Source organism: Crocodylus porosus, unplaced genomic scaffold (assembly GCF_001723895.1).
Source record: "Crocodylus porosus isolate Cpor-Errol unplaced genomic scaffold, CroPor_comp1, whole genome shotgun sequence".
In the NCBI taxonomy this organism is placed as follows: domain Eukaryota; kingdom Metazoa; phylum Chordata; order Crocodylia; family Crocodylidae; genus Crocodylus; species Crocodylus porosus.
Window position 1 is genome coordinate 27,520,320 of NW_017728914.1, and position 20,720 is coordinate 27,541,039.

The window sequence follows — 20,720 nt, forward strand, 5'->3', positions numbered from 1 at the left end:
AGCTGGGAGCTCCCAGCCCCCGCTCTGCCATTGTGATCACAGAGCATGGGCTGGGAGCTTGTTCCCAGACCCAGCCTGTTTCCAGTCTCTGGTCCATGATCATTCAGCTGGGGGCTTGCTGCCAGCTGTCCCACCAGTGAATTGAGGCAAAGGGCTGGGACCTGCCCCTCTCCTGCAGCTCTTTCTGAGCCCTGTGACCCTGATTGGAGAACCAGAGCTGGGAGCTCCTTGCTGTCAGGGCAGGGGGACATTGTCCCTGCCCAAGCTCTGCCACTGAAACCCACCCCAACACCAGGCAGCTCCCAGGGGTAGGGAGACACAGCTGTGTCCTGGCTCCATGCTTCCTGCCAGCCCCTGGGCTAGTATCAAGGGGAAGCCCAGAGCTCGCCCTGAATGCTGCAGGGCTGTGTGGGAAAGGAGCACACTGCTGCCAAGAGCAGCAAATCTGCTCCCAAATCTCCACATGTGTAGATTCCTGCCCAGAGTGGGTTTACTGTAATTTACTCTACAATAAACCCACCCTGCAGCACTTGTACATGTAAATGCACCCATTGTGACTTCTATATCCCTGCAGTGCCACTGGTTCTTAACCATTCCTGTTATCATTATGGACACCTCTCTGCTTTCAAAAGCATTAACACTACTCCTATTTCCTTTAAGCGTATTATTACAAATACTGTTTAACAAAAAAAAAGATAAAGGTGGAAAGGTTTCAAATATTACAGAATATTACAGACTGTTGATTTCTGCATTATGCTTACTCCTTCTCTCTCACACAGCAGTGTTGTTGACTCTGAAAAAAGTCCCATTCCATACTGAAGTGAGAGAACATTAAAAAAATACCAGCAGCTACTAGAAACAAGCCTACATTTTCTGTTAATATGCAAACTATAAACTTGAACAAGAATTAGCAGCAAATGAGCCAAGTGTGGACACGCTTGTACATTTAAGATTTAAAGCTGGAACTCATCACATTTCTCATTAACTTGCAGTTAAGACTAATTCCTTGGTGGCTTAGACAAACTGAACAACTCTAACAAATCTATTTATTAAAAAAAAATTAAGGGACAATGTGAAAATCTAGTCAATCTGTCTTTTCCAGCAGATGCCATTGCAGTTTGCCTCACAGGATCAGTGCAATGGAACAGAGGGGGAAACAAGTGGTGCTAACTCAGACAGTGGTAAAAGGGTAAGTGCTAAAGGCTCTCCAGATCTGTGCTTCTATACAGATATCTGAAGTACAAAATCCATATTAGTCATTCTGCTTCTGTATTTCTGTGACCTGTCAATATTTGCTAGCCTTTGTGATGGTGGTTGTTCAAGTCATAGTTTTGCCTAAGATCATGGTCTTGTTTGACCAGACAGACACAACAGCCATTCCAACTACTCCGTCTTAAGGAAGGATGCTTTTTGTGCGGGGAATATTTTGCACTTTGGCATTTTAATAATGGGATCCACTACGTAAAACAGTGCATGTGCATAAAGGAACATGAGGGAAGGAGAAGGGCTATGTCGGTGATTGCTCCGACAACTTTTACAAAGCATCTGCTTTAGAATTTACTCTAAAAATACATTTACAACATTTACGGAACGTAAATGCCATAGAATCTATAGAAACTTCCACCGGGAGTTGTCTTCTCACGAGACCGTAACTCTGGCCTTTCATTCCTATCCATTGTGCAGATGGAAACACGCTGTCACATCATAAAGATTAGAAACTTTTCCACTTCATTGGCTACATTACTGAGTACAAACAAAATTGTGATGCTGTATGGGCTAAGCAAGTTCCATTCAGAACGCTGTTTGCTTTATTATAGGCTTTTCTTTTATATAAAGATACTTTGGGAGGTTGCCCTAATATTTTGCGAGGAGTTAAACTATCAAGTCAAATTTCCTCAACACGTTAGTAAGGGAGAAAATATCCAGAAGGCAAATTCCAGCTGATACTTTTTGTTCATGGCGGATAAGATATTGGCAGCAGTGAAAAGTGAAGTCTTCTATTTAACAACACACAAGGGATGACAGCTGCTTTCTAGGCTTGGACTGTAAATACCATCTTGCCAAAGCTTTCAATACTAATGGGCCTATTTACTCTATGGGAAAAAAGAGTGGAGGAAAAAGAATTCAATTTTTATGCTACCTAATCTCCTATTGATGTGCATGTGTTCAATTGCTTCTACTCACATTAGACCCTAACAAGGGGAGCTTCAGGCAGCTTCATTTCTGCTAAAAGCTGTGATTCCCTGATCAATACCGTGAACACATTAAAACACAATTTTATTTTATGCAGAATTTTACAGATCAAAATTTCAAAGTAAGCTTCGTTTTTACAGTTTTTTCCCCCCAAAGCTACACTTGCTTACAGTTAAATTCTGAATCGGAACCTCATAGCAACCCACTTGCTCGTGCGTAATCTTCACCAACATCAGTGTGTGCAGAGCAAGGGCATTAAATGGACCAGAGGATACAATTTGCAGGTGTTCCAGCAAGAATTGCAGAAACAAAGGGAGCAGCTTTCCATTAGTCCGCTGGTCATGGAAGTCATGGAGCAGATTGCGTGATGCCCCATTTTTGCATAAAGAAAAATATGGTTTAAAACTCAGGTTTGGTTCAGAAATGCAAACGGAAGGAAAAAAAAAACCCCTCCAGCTCTCACCATGAACTAGAGTTGATTAGAGGTTGGGAAGTGATTGGACAAGTTCACTGGGTAAAGAAAGTTGGTAAAATCACTTTTCAGTGAATGGTACTGGCAATTCAGGAATACTGAATTTTGTAGTTCATCTTTAAAGCCACAACTGGTCTTAAGCATACATTAAAATAAATCACAGATTTCATAGACATTAGGGCTGGAAGGGACCTCGGGAGATCATCCCCTGTGTTAAAAACGTAACTGTGCAAATGCATCTCTATTCCAAATAATCCTCCACTCAGGAAGGGAGGGAGTTTCAGAAATTGCAGAATTTGGGGTTTTTCTGTTTTTTTTTATTTTCATTTTAAGTGTGAAAGCTAGGTCCCAGAAGCATGGCCTGTGAGTAACACTGAAAGGGCAACCGCTTCTTTTATCAGCTAGCTAAAAGATCAGCCTTCAGGATTTGTGCTGGAAAACCAGACGGAAATGTATTGCCAAGATGCTACTCTAAATCTTTGGGATAGTGTCCATCAGGTTTGCTGCTACTGAAATACTCCTTCCTTCTGAAAACAATGTGGTTAGCTCTGGAACAAGCTACTGATGCACGGGCTGACACTGAGGAATTGGGCCGGAAAGCTGTAACTTGAAAACCTTCTCCTGCTAGACTTACACATGCACATCTGTGCTGACAATTTAAATTGATGTTACACAAAAATATTACTCAGGGATTTTAAATTCCATCACGGGAGATGCAGATGTATCTGATACAATTAGTAGTAGAGAGGCAGATTTTAAACATGATGAGGAAAGAAGAATGAAATTACTACCAGTGAATACTCTAGTCTGAGACAAAATACAAACTTTGAACGAAACACAAACTTATAGCAGACAGTCTTTTTCCCAGGACAATTCTAGTTTGTGTGTGTAAATCAAATGACAGATGCCTACATGTCTTTGAAGACAGAAAATGAGACATGGAAAAGAAAGTTGCTGATGCTAAACTTGCATTGCATTGCCCAAAGGGAGCGCATGGAAAAGTTCAGGCAGGGGACAATGCAGAATGCATTAATTCTCAATTAGATCATAGTACACAACAACGCACAGGGCATTAGCACCAGATTTGTTCATCCAAGGATTACTTGGTTTACCTCGCTTCAGAGAAATCTAAACTCACAAAATGTCATGGGACAGAAAGACTTTCTTCTTTAACTTTCTGCTTGCACAGATTTTGCGCTGTATGCTCTACTACTTGTTCTGACCTACTCTCGCTGTTTCTCCTGAGCAGACAGATGTACTATAGGGGATATTGCTGCATTTTATTTTCCTCTAAACAACTCGCTAAGGATTCCACACAGGATACTGATAAAGAGCTAGCTCCATGTGCGCTGTAGGAGATTCATCCATTGAGTCATTTTCATATACGGATTTCCCTCTCCAACAACGGTTTTGCCCACCACGGTTTTGAGTATCCATGCTTCAGAGAAGGGCGGGGGGTAGAGTCTGAAAATACCCCCCATAGCCCCCCTGCCCCTGCTCATGCCTCACACTGCCCTCCTTGCCCCCACAGCCCCCATAACTTTGCTGGTGCCCCTCATCCCCACCCATAGTCCCTGCTCCCCAGCCCTGCCGGTTTTGCCAACCATGGGATCTTTCAGGAACCTAACTCCCGTGGCTGGCAAGGGAAACCTGTACTTAATCTGTCTCTGTGATGGCACAAAGCTCATACTTGCTGGCACTTGTTACCTACAGGGTTTTACTAAGCCATGGTATAGGCCTTGCATGTTCAAGCTTTTGAAGATGTATTTCTTTGATTCACATTGGTGATTGATGTGCAAATGTGCTTGCGCACAGAATAGAAGTTTTGGCCTTGTTGGATTTTAAGGTGAAAGATTGTACTTCTTAATGGTAATGTTCCTAACATCAGGTACCCAGGTGCTTAAGAAGGGGGGCTGATTGACAAAAGTGCCCACTGAAGTCTTAAGAAAACAAAACACATACAAACAAAAATCAGTGAAAGTTGTACTACAATTTCACTTAGACACTTCTGAAAAATCCCCAGTTGGGACAACTGGGTAGTTTTAATTATAGGATTACATTAATTCCGGTATTTCCAATGTAGGCCCTAAAATAAAGTGAAGACCAGACCTACTTCTGGCCTTTTCAAATAAAAGTTGTTCAATGAAGAAAAGGTTCAACAACAGAAGCAGGATTTTTTGTATGAAGCTTTTTAAAGCATCCACAATACATTAGGAGAGCAGCAAGGAAAAAGGGAAGTTATTACTGTGTGATACTAGCAGAAAGTATAGACATTGCTAGGTAATTGCCTGTAGTCTTCCCACCATTTTCACCAGAGCTAGTTGAATTATTTATTTTGAATAATATAAACTGTATATTCAGCTCTTTGCTCACTACATGATTCACCCAAAAAACAATACAGATTTCTCATACATATTATTTATAAAGCTTCATCTAATTCTTTGTGTAGACAGCCTGTGACCTGTTCCTAAACTTTTCCCTTTGACTATTTGCAAAGTATGATTGCTCACCTTAGTCATCCAGTATAAGATCTGTTCTCGGACTGTGTACTTAAAAATTTAAAAACATAAACATAACAAAATAATGAACATAATTGTCACACATTTTTAAGATGAATAATATCTGTACCAAATTCTGGGCAAATTTCAGGCATCATGAAAATTTTAATAATTATTTAGCAGCTAATCCAGTTATTCCAGAAACTGAATGCAGTTTTAAAAAATATGCAAGAATCATTTTTTATCATCTTTTTTTTATTATTCAATCACTTCCTCCAGTTTTAGTGGAAAAAAATTGTATCCTTGTCTCAAAGCATGAAGCCCAAGAGGGCTTTAAAATATATCATTTTGGATTGAAAGATCAGCTTCAGAAAAAAAATGCTGGAACATAGCAGTATAAAAATCAGGTCTGTCACACATATATGCATGCGTACACACAAACCTTGAGTTACCAATATATGTTCCATTTCCTAATTGAAGCATTTCAATTTCTTCCTAAGGGGTTATCTACCTGAGAAGTGAACCTCACTTACCGAAGCTAATTAAGCTACAGCAAACCAAGGCCACTTTAATTCTGAATGAGAATGTTTACACAGCTGTTCAAGAGACAGAAGGCAGGGCAGGGTAGAAGCACCTTAAGGCATTTGTACACACCATGTTTTTTCCCTTTCTTGCGCTGCAACATCATGACTGTTTGCATGAGCAGGATTTCTGGATGCTTTACAAGTCTTTTTGCATTGAACTAAAACTTCTTAGATGTAGTTTAGTTTGGCTTGCCACAAATTAAAGCATCATATCCATGTGTGCCCCTCTCAGTTCGATTATCTGCTCCTGTGCAGCTTTAGCATGTGCATCTGGTTTTGGACGTGATGGGACTTTGTACAATCCCAGAGGAGGCCCTCGGTTACTTTGGGGAGAACCCCAAAACTCACCTGCTACAACTTCGGATAGACCTTCAGTGGTGGGGACTCCCATTAAGGGGACCTTCGGAGTTGTCGCATCCCCCAGCTGATGTAAGTGGGGCTCCACCTCCCCTACACCCCATCCATGTGCCAGGTCTCAAGATGAGCCTCAAGCTTTTTGTGCAGCTTGCCCTTTTAGTGATGTCAACTCTGGAACTTCGCTCCCTATGCTGTCATTTGCCCGACCTTCATTCCGTCTTGACCCAGAGGCCTCTGGATGCATCTCAATAGCCTGGTGGTTCCGTTGGGTGCTGTATGCTACCGCTGCCCTTTTTCCCTTCCAGAATTCCCTTACTGTCACCTTAAGATCTATATGCAACAGCTTAATCAGCAAGAGCTTGCATCAAAGTAAAAGAGGGAGGAAAGAAAACCAACGGACTGAAACAAAAGGAAAGGAACTACCCTAGCCAACTACAGATGAAGCCAAATAAAGACTGAAAGGAAAAAGGAGAGAGGTATCTGGCTGGGCAGCCCTATTCCCTCCACCAAGCCCTAGCCTAAACCCTCTGCATCTCTTTGACTCAGATCTGCATCCTTACCCCAGCTGGGGTCTTCCTCAGCTCCTCGCTGAGCCACCTCTGGTCCTGTGCTCCTGTGCTGTTCGCCACCAGTGCAGGACATTCCTTTAAATTCTGTCAGCAGTGACGCCAGCCCCCACATCGGATCTTCTTGCTTCTGTGGGTGCTAGGTGCTCCCAGCATGGGGTATCCCTGCAGCTTCTTCTGCTCCCAGTATTCTCATTCACTCCCTCTCAGAGCCAGCTTTTGAATCCACTGGGTGGCATCTCCCACTGATGTCACCTGGCTCCAGCTGCAGATAAGCATGCCTAATGAACTGCACAGGTCTTTCTTTTGTTCTTTCAGATTTTCGGCATCCTAGAAGAGGTAAGTTTTTTTCTTTTACTGAGTTTCTCTTCAGTGGTTGGGTTCCCCTTGTCCTGTGTTCCCTGGTGGGCAGGGTTCCTTGGTCCCCCCATGCCTGTATTCCCGGGACACCATGGATTCATTGTGTGCAAACACAAAGGCACTCAAAAAATGTGTAATGAACCTCTTTGCCCATCAGATGGTGCTGCAACTCTCTTGTAATTCACCCCTTTAAATGCTGCCACTTTCAAATTGCTTCCAATTTTTTTCCTTGTGATGTGTGCCAGCTCCCTGCTCCCACAGCTGCATAGCAGAGCATGGGGTGGAGGGCCCTGGACCAAGGGAGGCAGTGTGGGACTGTCCCACTCTCCTACAGTGCCGGCCAGGGACCAGGCTTAATTCATTCAAAAACTCAGTGTGTGCAAACACTGATGCAACACATAAGCTTAACTTGTTCTAAAACCTAGCACATGCAAACAGTGATGTGATGCTCCAAAATAAAGTTTAAATTTTATAAACCTATTTAATTTAATGAGGATTAAACCCATGATGTGTACAGGTGCCCTTATAAAATTACTTGTTCAGAGAGGCATGAGTTTTCATGGGCTTCAGCTTACTTTGTCAGATGCAGTTTAATATGCTCTAACTACTGCACCTTAAATTCACACCTTTCATTCCTTTTTGAACCTGTAGGGCACATCCAGACTTGTGCAATTTGTGGTGCCTCAAACCTCATGTTTCGCACATGCATACATTTGTGGTGCTGCTAATTTGTGGAGTGGCAGTTTTTTTCTGACACCGGGAGACCTTGGCATCAAAGAAAAAAAACAAGCCAGGAAAAAATGGGAAGGCACACGTGGCAGCATTGTGTGTCACCTGAAACCAGAGCCTGGCTGGCCAGAGCTACACTCTGGCTGCGAGCCAGAGATTGCATGCTGGATCACCACTGCTGGAGCCCCAGGAGGCCCCCAGAACTCCAGGTAAGGCTGATGAGGCCCAGCCAAGGTGCTGACCCCAGACTTCCCTACCCCATCCAGGGCAACTTGCCAGGTGCAATTGCTGCCAGAGTGCATGTGCAGGGGAATTCCCTGAGCACAACTAGCAACAGCACATGTATGTGCCGCTGCTGGTTGTCCCAGGGGAAAAGCACATTTCCACTTGTGGGGACGTGCCCATACAGATATATCGTAAGGATCTGATTTTTATTGTGGCTGATTAATTGGGCTTTGTTACTACATCTGGAAGTATTTATGTCTGCCAGTGGACTAGAGTCATTACTAAAGAAGGAAAAGTACTGATCTTTTCCCAGAAAATTCAATGTATTCCTGAGAGGATAATCAAGGGAGTAAATGTCTACCAAACATGCACTACTACTAATACCTAACAGTGAAAGATCATGATTTGAGTGCCAAAAAATCATGCGATTGGCTGAAGAATCATACAAGATTATTTTTTTAAAGAATAAAATTAATAAATCAAAGCCCTTTGATTTGCTTTCTGGGTTTTGAGTCTTTCCAGTGCACTCAGATCACGCCTACAAGGGCTGGAAAATAGCCTTAACATGGCAATTGTCTCATATTTACAAAATTCCAAGGGGTGGTTACTGAGGAAAATATCAAAGTTTATATACTTTGTAATAAAAACATGAGAGTTGGCAATGCTTTCCATATAGAGGTGCATATGTATTTAAAAGAATGGGTTTTAAAGGAATTTTATTTTTGTTGGCAAAGTAAAAAAAAAATAAAGATAGGAATTATAAAACCCACTCACTTTGAGGGCATTCATTAAAGACTTCATTTTTACTTCCTTTGACTTTAACTAGATTTCTCTATCTGCAAAGAATAAGAATTCTCTCCCAGGATAAAACCTAGAACGACTAGCAACAGAATTATATATTAATACTCTAGTGGGGCATTAGAGTTACTGTAGGCCAGGAGTACCAAACATGGCTCACAGGCCAAGCACAGCCCGTAGGTCTCAGACTGACTCCACACACTACATGCAGAACAGGGGGTTGGCCTGGGATGTTGTGCTGCTTGTGGTGCTTGCACCAGAGCAGCTCTGTGCTCTGGCTCCCAGGCCAGTCCAGATTGGGCCATACTGGAACCAGAGCACAAGGTCGATCTATAGTTTCGTAGTTGGTAGGGTCAGAAGGGACCTGAGCAATTTCATCAAGTCCAACCCCCTGCCATGATAGGAAAGCATACTGGGGTCAAATAACCCCGGCGAGGTGTTCATCCAGCCTTCTCTTAAAGATCCCCAGGGTAGGAGCCAGTACCACTTCTCTTGGAAGTTGGTTCCAGATCCTAGCCACCCTGACAGTGAAGTAGCGCCTCCTGATGTCTAACCTGAATCTATCCTCTGCCAGCTTGTGACTGTTATTTCTTGTCAGTCCTGGTAGTGCTCGGGGGAACAGGGACTCCCCCAATGATCCAGCAGAGTACTACATGCAACGGGACTCACTGTGTATGTAGAGCCAGCATGGGGCTGGATCTGGTGCTCCATACAGCAGAAGGGATCCATCTGTGCTGCACAGAATGCCCCCTTCAGATAGGCCCAGCTGAGCCCAGCTTGCATGGATCTCTGGGGCCTGATCCCAACCACCCCACAGCCAGCGAGCAGGGACAACCTGGCACAGGTGTCACATGTAGCATGTGCCCTGGCCCAACCTCTTCAGCTGTGTGCAGCACAAGCCCCTAGAGCAGGGGTGAGTAAAATATGGCCTGCAGACTGAATCCAGGTGATCTCATCTGGCCTGCAGGCAGGCACTCACCAATTAATTGCATCTGGCTCAGCCTGTGGCTACCACTGCTATGCTTCATGTGAGGCTGAGCCTTGCCTACTTTTGCAGGGTTTGTGCTGAACTCCCATTCTCACCTGCAGGACAGGCCCAGCCCTGGGTCAGGCCAGTGGGCACAGCTTCCAGGCATGGCTGCTGCTGCCAGTCTGGGCAGCAAGTAGAAAACTGGATGAGGACAAGAGTGCTGCAGCAAGGACAGTAGTAGGAGCCACTGGAGGCCAGGGGAGCTGAGCAGTTCCCTGGATGGCTGCATTAATGGCAGCAGCAGCCATGCCTGGAAGCTGTGCCTGTCCTGCAAGGGATGCTGCAGCTGGGTGGGAGCAAGGGGCCGGCAGTAGCACAGAGTTTGAAGTGTGGGGTGGGGGCCAGTGGGAGTGGAGGGCCTGTGCTAGGGATGGGGCTGGTGGGAACTTGGAGTAGTGGGAGCATGGAGTCCAGGTCAGCAGGAGTATTGATTCTGGGCCGGCAGGAGCACAGAGCCAGCCTGGCTCCATCATGTGGGCTCCCTGCAGCTGACATGCAGCTTCCAGGACTTGAAATAGAGCTAGTGGCCTGGCCCTGCTGCCATGTGCAGCTCCCAGGCCTCAGCCAGAAGTGGCAGGGAGCCCTGTGCATTGGAGTCTGGCTGGCTTGGCTCTGCTCCCTGCTGCCCTGGCTGAGTCCCGGGAGCTGCACGTGGTAGCAGGGAGTGTGGCCAGGCCACTGGATTCATTGCATGGGGCTCTCCCTGGTGGCATACAGCCCTGGCCGAGCCCTGGGAACTGCACATAAGTTGTAAAGAGCCCTGTGTGATGGAGCTGACAGCCTGGAGTACTTATGGGAGCAAGGGGAGGGACTTCCAGGTCAGGGGTTAGGTGGAGGACTTCCAGTCCAAGATGGTGACCAAGAGGCAGGGCTCCTGTCAAGGGGTGGGACTACCCTTACAGCCCTCCATAGCTCACCAAAACTCTTTAAGCAGCCCTCCAGCCAAAATAACTGCTGACCCCTGCCCTAGAGCAAGGCTGGCACATGCTGCAGGCCATGTGTGTGCTGGACGGCATATAGCACAGGGGGCTGGTCTCAACCCAACCCAGAGACCAACCCAGCAACCCTCAGCCAGTCCATAGTGCCAGTGGCGTCTGACAGCCTGGTTGTAGGCAATTCCCAGCATTTGTTATTTAAGCTTTAAATCTAAAGCAATGAAACATCTAAAGAACACAAAACTAGCCACACTGGATGCATCTACACATGCAACTAATGAAACACAAACTAGCAAACAGTTTGAGCCAGAGTAAACTGCTCCTGGATGAAGCATCTACACATACACCTGGGATAGCAGCCATTTGAGCCAGGGTGGAATAGGCCCCCAACTGCCTGGGCTGACCAGGTACAATTTACACTGCTGGCCACTGTCTACATGTACATTTCAGTGCACTAAAGAACACTGCTGTAGGAGAGCACTAGTGTTTACAAGTACTAACCTATGTTGGAGTTGATTAGTTTTCTGCAGCCTAACAGGGCCACATGTGTAGACACTGAGATGTTTACAGCAGAGCTGATTAGTCAGCTCCGCAGTGAACGTCTTGTGTAGACATACCCACTGAGTCATAACAAGTCTAGTGTCTTGCTCCATAATATGAATAATATAGGATCCATTAGAACGGGGGTGTCAGATATGGTCTGGGGGTGGATTTAGGGGGTGAAGTTGTATCCCCCTTTAATTCTTGCTCCACCCAAACTTTAAAACCAACTGCTAGAAAGAACAGCTGCATTTCTCTTCAGGCAGTGCTGACAGACTCAATTGACTTCATGGCTCATTATCATCTCCCTGATTCAGGCTAATCTCAAGCCATTCCACAGGTGATTCTTGGTTACGTCGCTCTTCTATTTCACGGTCCTGCAGACTGCTTTTAGCTTTAGCTAAAAAACTTAACTCAGGTATGGTGATATAAATTCAAGTATAGAAATGACTGACAGCTAAGTATTTGGCACTCTCAAGGCATTCAAGAAGGCTAGATTTTATTTTAAGAATCCCAATAAAAGTATATACATTTAACTGTAATGACTACAGGACAAATGATGCAATATCTTTTACTATGTTGACTATTTTTGTCTAGTTTGTTGTGTTTTTTTAACTTTATGTATAATCTAGTGAAGTAGTGTATATTCCAAGAGCTATATTTGTTTTTGCTTTAAACTGAATAATTTAGTGCTAACCCTTAGTGTCTTAATAAAGCATCTAGTTTTTCTTTAACTGGAGAAAAATGTTTTGTGTTTTATGTGATAATTTGCCACACCATCCACGCCCCACTTTTCAAAATCCTGGATTCACCCACACCTGCAGACCCCATGGGGCTCTTGAAAGGGCTAGAAATTCAGGGGCAGGTCAATCCTCCACTGTGGCCTGCTGCTGAAATCTGGGGTATGAAGTCCTATTGGGAATGCCTTTTGATGGCAGCAGAGCAAATAACAGCTGTGTTAACCCCTGCAGCTCCCTGACTCCACTCATCCTGCTGCTGCTGCCATCCACTCCAGAGCCACAAGTGGATTCAGATCTGGTTTGTGGAGATCCTTGCAGTCCAGACCCAGTCAAACCAGTCTGACACCCCTGTTTTGAAGCAAAGAATTCACATTCCTTACAAATTCATTTTGCCAATTATGGGAATCCTTCCTGAATCCTAAGCCTACCTCCATATACTTGAGCATAACATTTCCTTATACTTTTTAACCCACATATACTAGTATATTGCCCATATTACACAAGCCCTTCTAAAATCCATCCAGACTATTGGGAGCTTATTGTATTTTCCTAGTACCGCTATAAGTGGTATAGATTTGCATCAGTTCTGAGTATGCACTGCATTTTCTACGCTTTGCTTAAATTCTGAGAATAGATTACATTGACTCACTGCAATTAACACACTTCTAATATTTTACTGGGTTTAAACAACACTGGGGCACAGAATGACAACATGTGCACTTTCAAATACTCACAAGGAAAGAAACGTGTGCTTTTCCTCCTTTTGATGTTAGGGTGTTTGGAATACTAGTGTTGAGCCCTTTGCCTTTGTAGTAGACTGGCAAAATATGCCTTTTGAGATGGATTAAACACCTCAGCTTCACTTTATCTATTAATTAATCTCAGCAGTCATCTATTGCTTTGTATACTGCAAAGCACCAGTGATTATCTAACAATAATACTCTTCCAAATATCCTAGGGTATTACACGTAGGCTGCCTTACTTTAAATCTGTGATACTATTGCTGTAGCAGTGTGCTTAACTGGGATACATTAGCACCTGTACATAGGATGTGGTGGGAGAGGGAATAATAATTATAGTCCTACGCTAGTGAGTCTGAATGCTTAGTAGGGCTGTGTGAAGCTTTGACCTCTGATTTGATTCAGCAGATATTCGGCCCAATTCAGTGGCTGAATCTCCAAATCCAAATAGAATCAGGAGATCCTTTAATCTCTCTGAATAGAATTGGAAAACTCCAAATCGATTCAGAGATTCAGAAAGATTTGGCAACTCAGACATAGACAAAGCTTTAAATGGTTTTTCTACATACCTCAAGGTACCAGGCAGCTTGTGAATGCTGCAATGCTGGGGCAGATGGAGCGTCCCACAGGAGCATGGGGGACTCCCCAGTGCACTCAGCAGCAGACCCATTAGTGGACCAGAAGCACTTCTGGGTTCACCTTTGAGCACACAGGGGGACCCCCCATGCTCCTGTGGGACACTCCATCTGCCCCAGCATCGCAGTGTTCACAAGCCACACCTGATACCTTGAGGTATATAGAAAACACATTTAAAGCTGTGTCTATGGCTGAATCACTGATTCTCTGAATCAGCATTACATCTTCAGATTTGGATTCAACCACATTGAACAGGGGACAGTGATCCAAATTAACAAATCGAATCATTGTCCCTCATTCGAGCTGAATCCAAAGCTGAATTGAATACAGCCCGTTTTGCACACCCCTAATGCCTAGCTCTATGCATGTAAATGGTTACATATGCACCAAGAAATAAAATTCCAGTTTCTCTATAAGTGGGATCTTGGGACTCAGACAACCATGTAGGTGGCCAAATCTGGTTGCCTAGGCATCCAGAAAAGAAAAAAAAAAGAAAAGAAAAGAAAAGAATGCCACGCCAATTGTTTAAGGCAGGGGTGCCAAATGTGTGGCCAAGGCAGACAAGCTGCCACAAAATTCTTATACAGCCATAAGTTAGATAGACCACAAACATGTTTCCTGCAGCAGTCTGGCTGTTCACATTCTCCACACCAGCTATTAAACTGTTTTCAACACCGGGTAAGCAGAGCCCATTGCTGACAATGCTTGATAGAGTCTGAAAACAAACTCTAGGGCCATGGCCTAACCCCTGATCTTTTGGGTTCAGAATGAAACTGGAAAGAGTGTAAGTGGGTGCTTCCAGAGCTGTCTCTCCTACCCATACAACTGCCTCAAGCCCCCTCTTCTCTCTCCTGCCATGCCTTGGTGTTACAGTAAAAAAAAAAAGAAGGTGAGGTGTTACCAATAATTTAGCAGTACAGCTAGATGGCAGAGATTTTCTTCACAGGGTTCATCTGTCCACTACACTCTGCTCCAAGCCACACTCCACTGGAACCAGGCTTAAAGTCAGACCTCATAAATTCAAGTCCTCAATGAAATGTGCTCCATCCAGCTTCCTGGCCAACCCATCCCAGGTAATCCTCTGCCTCTGGCTTACTTGCAGCAAATTCCTAGGGTTGGTTCCCCTTCTGTCACTCGTCAAATCAATTACTCAGGCACTGGCACTTTGCCTACTCAGCTGGTCAGCATCACCACCACTTGAAAAATCAACTAATTTAGTCTTGTGTTTGCACTTGCCTGGCCTAGTTGGTTAGCTTAACCCCCACTGGTAAAAATCAACTTATTTATCCTTTCACTTCCTCAGTCTAGGTGGTTAGTGACACCACCCCCAGTAGAAAATCAACTTTGTTATCCACGTAACAGTCCACTATCTCTTTGAACCAGCCTACAACCCCATGTTTATATAATTAACTTAATTAATGGTTAATCTAGCCCCTTAACTCAACCAGCTGTCATCTCACTTTGTTTTCCCTTATCAATTGGTTTCTCATTACCTTTAGGAGAGGCTTGCTTCACCCCCTATTGTCTTGGTTCCTCCTACTGTGCTCTGCTCGGATCGCTGGATCTCTAGCCGTCCCTCTAAGCTCACCAACCCCACTCTCTACAACTCCTTCTTGGCCCCAGTTCCAGCTTAGCCATAGCTCTGGCCTTGACTCAGGCTTCAGCTCAGCCTCAGCTCCATCTCCAGCTCAGCTCTGGATCTGGCCCCAGTTCTGGCTCCATGTGGCTTGCATGGCTTTCTCAGCTCCCTGTGCATTCCTCTCTCCATGGGTTTCAAATGTGCTGGTAGCCCCTTTGAGCATCTGGTGGAATTCCCTGGGGCCAATGGAAGCCGGCTTCTGCCGCACATGGTTGTATGCCCTCCATGTTGGCCCCTCCAGCCTCAGCCTGCATCTGTGTAGCTAACACTAAGTCTTCAGCATACATGCAGCACCACCTAGTTCCCTAGGTAAATTTTTAGCTGGGTTCAGGTCCAACTGGCATGCGTGGACTAATAGGGTCTGGGACAAGTGTCCTGTTACATCCAACAAAGCTGATTCTAGTTGCTTTGGAAGAATACAAGATGTGATTGTCTAAATTACTCAGAGTTGACCCAACTGAATCTACTGAGGACAATGGGAGTTTTAACAATACAGGGGAGCAGAGGTAGGCCATGAGCCTTTTATTTCCCACATTTTTTTCATCTCTACATTCCCACCAGTGCTATTTGTAGACTTCAAAGAGTAAGTCAAATTCTTGTCTTCTAATAATGTAGAGACCAATTGGCTTCAAAGGGACACCTAACAGGGAAAAGATTATGCTTTTCCCATAAGAAACCAGGCTCTAATGACTGGAGAAGCAGCAAATGAAACTCTGAGCCATTAGTTGTCATTCAAAGATAATGACAGTACTATTGGTATAGTATTCATTTTTTGAAGGTATTGTGCCAATTTAATAGGACCTGCTCTTGCTTCCATTAAAGTCTATAGGATCTTTGCCCTGAATTTAATAGCAGTGGGACAAATTAATCTTGTTAACACCTGCACACTTGACAGTTTTGCATTCTATACATTGTAATGCAATGAAACAAAGTCTAAACATGTTACTGGTTCCATCAAAACCAACAAAAGCCAAGAAAATTAAAATTAAGGCGGATAACTTATTCTCATGTCATACAATGGAAGCTTTTTATTAATTTGTTGCTGTTACTTTTTTAGACAGCATCCTAGATTTAAACAAAAAAATGACAGCATGAAGTAATTATTACCTGGCTTGATTTATTTGTCACACTCACAGATTCAATTTAAATAAAGGTTTTGGGGGGTTGTTTTGTTTTTGTTTGTTAAGAAAATTTAAGAAAACCAAAACCTTAAAAATTAAGAGAAAAGTAAAAACCACAAACAAAAAAATCCAGGAACTTTCTGTGAGGTTATAAAATACTTACAATTTATGTAACAGCAGATGGCCTTCATTGTGCTAACATGCCCCAATTAAATATTTGTCAATTTGTATTTTTAATGGATTAAAACCGCTAAAAAAATGTATAGCTGCATATAATTTACAGTTTTATATTAATCTGTCAAGTTATAATGTGTTAAGAGATGCGTTCTGATCTTTTAAATGTTTCTAGAGTAATATTTACCAAATATATCCTACTGGTGCCCATATAGTTGCACTTCCTGTCTAAAATAATAATGCATGTACACTATTAAAGCAAATAAAATACTTATAACATCTTTGAAAAATAACTGCTTTCCTAGGACAGCTTCAGAATGAAGCCTTTTAAAAAACAAATTAATTAGGCAACATTATAGAATAATTATTTGCAAAGATATGCATTTTTAAATGTTACCATTATTAATAAGCATTTAGAGCTACATGCATATCTTTAGCATTATAAATATCCCCAGAGCTTACCATACAACATTAACAAGTCTATCTGTGAAAAGGCTTAATATATGTAGCCACAACTTTTCAACAGTTTACATATGGGAATAGTTCTATATATTTCAGTGGGACGACATATGTGTGCAAGCCAGCGGTTCCTAACCCTGGGGTCATAACCCCATCTGAGATCACAACACTAAAAAACGGTGTTGCAAAAATGCTCAACAGTGTTGCTCAATTATGACGAATGCATTTCCTGTAAATATACAACTCTTGCACATGGCAGTTATTTGTCTACGCACGACCGTTGCAGCTCCGACGCAAGGCACTTGTACATTACAGAAAGCTGACGTGAAATCAGTGCGTTGATACTGCCTGGCTGAAATACATTATTACGTGACAGAGAATCTACATGAAAGCTTTTCTGCTGCAAGCTCTAGCGGTAAAGCTAATGACAAGGAGGAGAAAGAAAAACAAAAGGAGTGCAAGATACAAAAGTGGAAATTTGATGAATCTTTCTTCGTTGATCTTGTTTGCATCGTTCTGGGTTCACAAAAAATGTCCGCTGTTTAAATGGAGTCATGCTGAGGAAAAGATTGGGAAGTCCTAGTATAAACCACTGCATGAATGGATACAGTAAACATGTGCATAAGCCTTTGAATGAGTTGAAGCTAAGGCCCAGTTCCTATGATTAGAAGTACACAGGGTCAGTGAGTCTTCTACTGACTACTGATTTCACAATGCCCTGTTTGGGCTCCTGGATATGATGATAACATGGATTCATGCACAAGGTTAGAGGCCAAGATCTGCACTGAGCAGAGATCTGTTTATTGCTGCATTAGTATCTTTTAGTTCTGTTTTTAAAACTTGGATATAAAAAGATAGAAAAGCCTCCAGAACGAAGGACCCGAGAGAGGAGGGATTTCTAGAATACACTTATGCAAAATATCTCCCTTCAGCCTCCAAACCACCAGTGTGAACATGGGCCTTGAGATTCAGTATAAGAGTCATCCTCACCAAAATTTGCTCCTCAGGGGTTGAGTTTGTTCATATAGCTTGTGGACTTCCTTCATTTCCACTAGCTTCACTTATTCTATAAAAAAGACAGCTCCTCCTCAGTGGGAGATGCAGAACACTCCAGCTGCATAACATTAAGACAGGGTAGGGTGGAAGATCCAATAGCAGAAGGGGGTGAAGAGGAAAAAAGTCCTTGGGGCATTGTCTTTAACTCATATGGAAAGGTTTGCACAGTCCCAGCTTCCCCAAAATTCCTTTCTACTAAGCCCTATGCCCCTTCCTCCACTGTTTTTTCCACTTTCTACCACCCTTTCTTTCAGCTATTTCTTACCCTGAAACTCTGCTGTCTACTTTACAGCCAACTTCTACTTAAAATCTTCCAGTATCAAGCACTTTTGATACTGGCAATGACAGACTTCATCCAGATAGCCCACTGTGAAGTTTGCACTTTACCCCTACAGATTCCTTCAGCAGTGTTTGATTAAAGTGACAATGCCTGCATAACTACTTATGTCAATACACTATGGAGTCAAACAGACTTTATTTTCTACTTCTAAACTATAACTAGAGTATATGAACTTGCTCTATTTCAGTGGCAAGTTTATAACAGTTCATTAGCATTTTTACAATTGCAAGTGTTTGATTTGTAAATACCAGTGACAAACATCAGAGAATTTTGTAGAACACCAATATATAGTATAAACTGGAAAAAAGAAGACTATAGCAAACCTGATGCAGAATTCAAGCGTGAAAGCAACAGTGCCAATACTTACCATTTTTATAGAGCTACAAATGTTCAACTAACTTTACAAACAGTTGCTATTAACACACTTAAAGATCTGTATCAATTCAACAAGCTATAAACACACAGTAGCATAAAAGGAATATGACTGAGTTGTACAGGCAAATGTTATATGCCATCTGTACACTGGGTATAATCTTGGAACAACTGAATTCAATGGCAAACACCCATTGTCTCCAAAGGGACCAGTATCTCACCCTTTATCTTTTGAAAATACCCATATACCTCCCACTGGCATTCACTGTAGTTATAGACACATATTGAATTTTACATTAATAAGTCTCAGATGTACTACCAATTTCAAAAAAGAGGTTGTTGGTTTCTAATAGCACACCAGCTTTAGGACTTATGTTCAGGAATGGATCCAGAGGGAGCTCAGTTGCCCCATTTGATTCCTGCTTTACTCAGCAGTTGCGCTGAGGGAGCCTGAGGCTGACATGTCTGGAACAATGTCAGGCTGGGATGGGGTGAGAGATTTAAAGGGGAAAGGACATAGGCAACTGGTAAAGGGGGCACAGAGGGGCACATGCCCCCCCTGAACACCACCAGTGGCTTCTGCAGTGCTTGCCAGCCCTGTCCCCATGGCTGACGCCACCATCGGCTTCTGTGGGTGCTCGCCAGCCCTGTCCCCGATGCCAACACTGCCTACGGCTTCTGTGGGTGCCCCCCCAGACTCAGGAGGCACCAGTCACCCATGAAAAAGTATAAGCAATGGGGAAGCCGGTAGGGCTCACAGAGTTCAGGGCATGTGCTGCTCCTGGGGAAAGTCCCAGCCCTGCTCCCCCTTTCCTCCATATGGCTAGCTCAGCTACTGCCATTAGGAAGCCAAGTGCTGGCAGTGAACCCAGCAGAGAATGAGGTAAGCAGAGCAAAACCTAAGCTGGGCTCCAGGGGCATTTATGCACGTATATTTGTCCGCTCCAACATGCTAGAGCTGGACCTGATTAATCGAGTCTGCTGTATGTGTGAACTGATGCGCCCGGCGCTGCATCGCATGTATTTGTATAAACGGCAAAATGTGCATCAGCACTGACAAAATGGTGGTGGTGCGCTTTCGAACTAAAACACCGTTGATGCTGCTCCTGGGGAAAATCCTGCTTTGCGTCTTGCCTCCGTGTGGCTAGCATAGCTGCTTCAGCTAACTACTTCTCTTAACACGGCTACTGCCATAGGAAACAAATGGTGGTACCGAAGCCAGCAGGAAATGGGGTGAAAGAAGCATGGCAACCTGAGCCATGCCTTTCAGAGGGCAGCTCCCCTATGTGCGTAGCCAGTAGGGCTCCACACACCAACACCCTGCAGCTGGGCAAATAGCAGCAGCAGTGAAAATCCTGGCTCACCTTTAAAGGCAGCACTTTAAAGTGTCCTAGAATCATGCATCTCTGCAGCCCCCTTGATTACACTCCTGCAGTGCTTATTGCTATCCCATACCTTATAGATCTTATTCAGGCTGGTTGCTACTTACTGTTCTTGAGGCAAGGATTGTTGTGATATTGTTTATTGGACTCACTGTATAGCTGGGAGAGCTGTTGGACAAGGACAAACTTGAAGTCACCTTGTCCAACAGCTCTCCCAACTATAGAGTAGGGCCGTGCAAAGCTTCAGTCATTGATTCAAATCGGCAGAAATTCGGCCTGATTCAGCAATCAAATCTCTGAATCCAAATCGAATCAGAAGCCCCTTTTATCTCTCTGAATCAAATTGGAACCCTCTGATTCAATTCAGAAAGATTTCATGATTCAGACATAGACACAGCTTTATATGTTTTTTCTACACACTTCAAGGTACCAGGTGGCTTGTGAATGCTGAGATGGTGCGGTGGATGGAGCATCCCACAAGAGTGGGGGGGAGGTGGCACGCTCGGCAGTGGACCCAGAAAAGGACCAGAAGCACTTCCGGTCTACTCCCGGGTCTGCTGTAGAGCGCACGGGGATCCCCCTGGCTCAGCGATCGGTGCCTCCTTGGTCGGGCGGGGCAGCACCTGGGGTCTCCCTGCAGCCAATTGCCAAGCCAGGATAGGCATGGGTGGGGTCCACCGCTGAGCATGCGGGGTCCCCCCCGCGCTCCTGTGGGATGCTCCATCCACCCCACCATCTCAACATTTACAAGCCGTGCCTAGCACCTCAAGGTAT

At 44.0% G+C, this 20,720-nt stretch overlaps 1 protein-coding gene and 1 long non-coding RNA gene across 2 annotated transcripts in view; one reads left to right on the forward strand and one right to left on the reverse strand.

The window, feature by feature from the left end:
- Positions 1-20,720, reverse strand: part of LOC109309857 (follistatin-related protein 4-like) — a 277,145-nt gene that overhangs the window by 147,724 nt on the left and 108,701 nt on the right. The gene's annotated exons all lie outside the window — the stretch shown is intronic.
- LOC109310085 lies at positions 2,399-8,936 on the forward strand. The gene is made up of 3 exons (XR_002101135.1): positions 2,399-2,409; positions 4,237-4,328; positions 8,926-8,936. It is a non-coding gene; the product is annotated as an uncharacterized LOC109310085 (long non-coding RNA).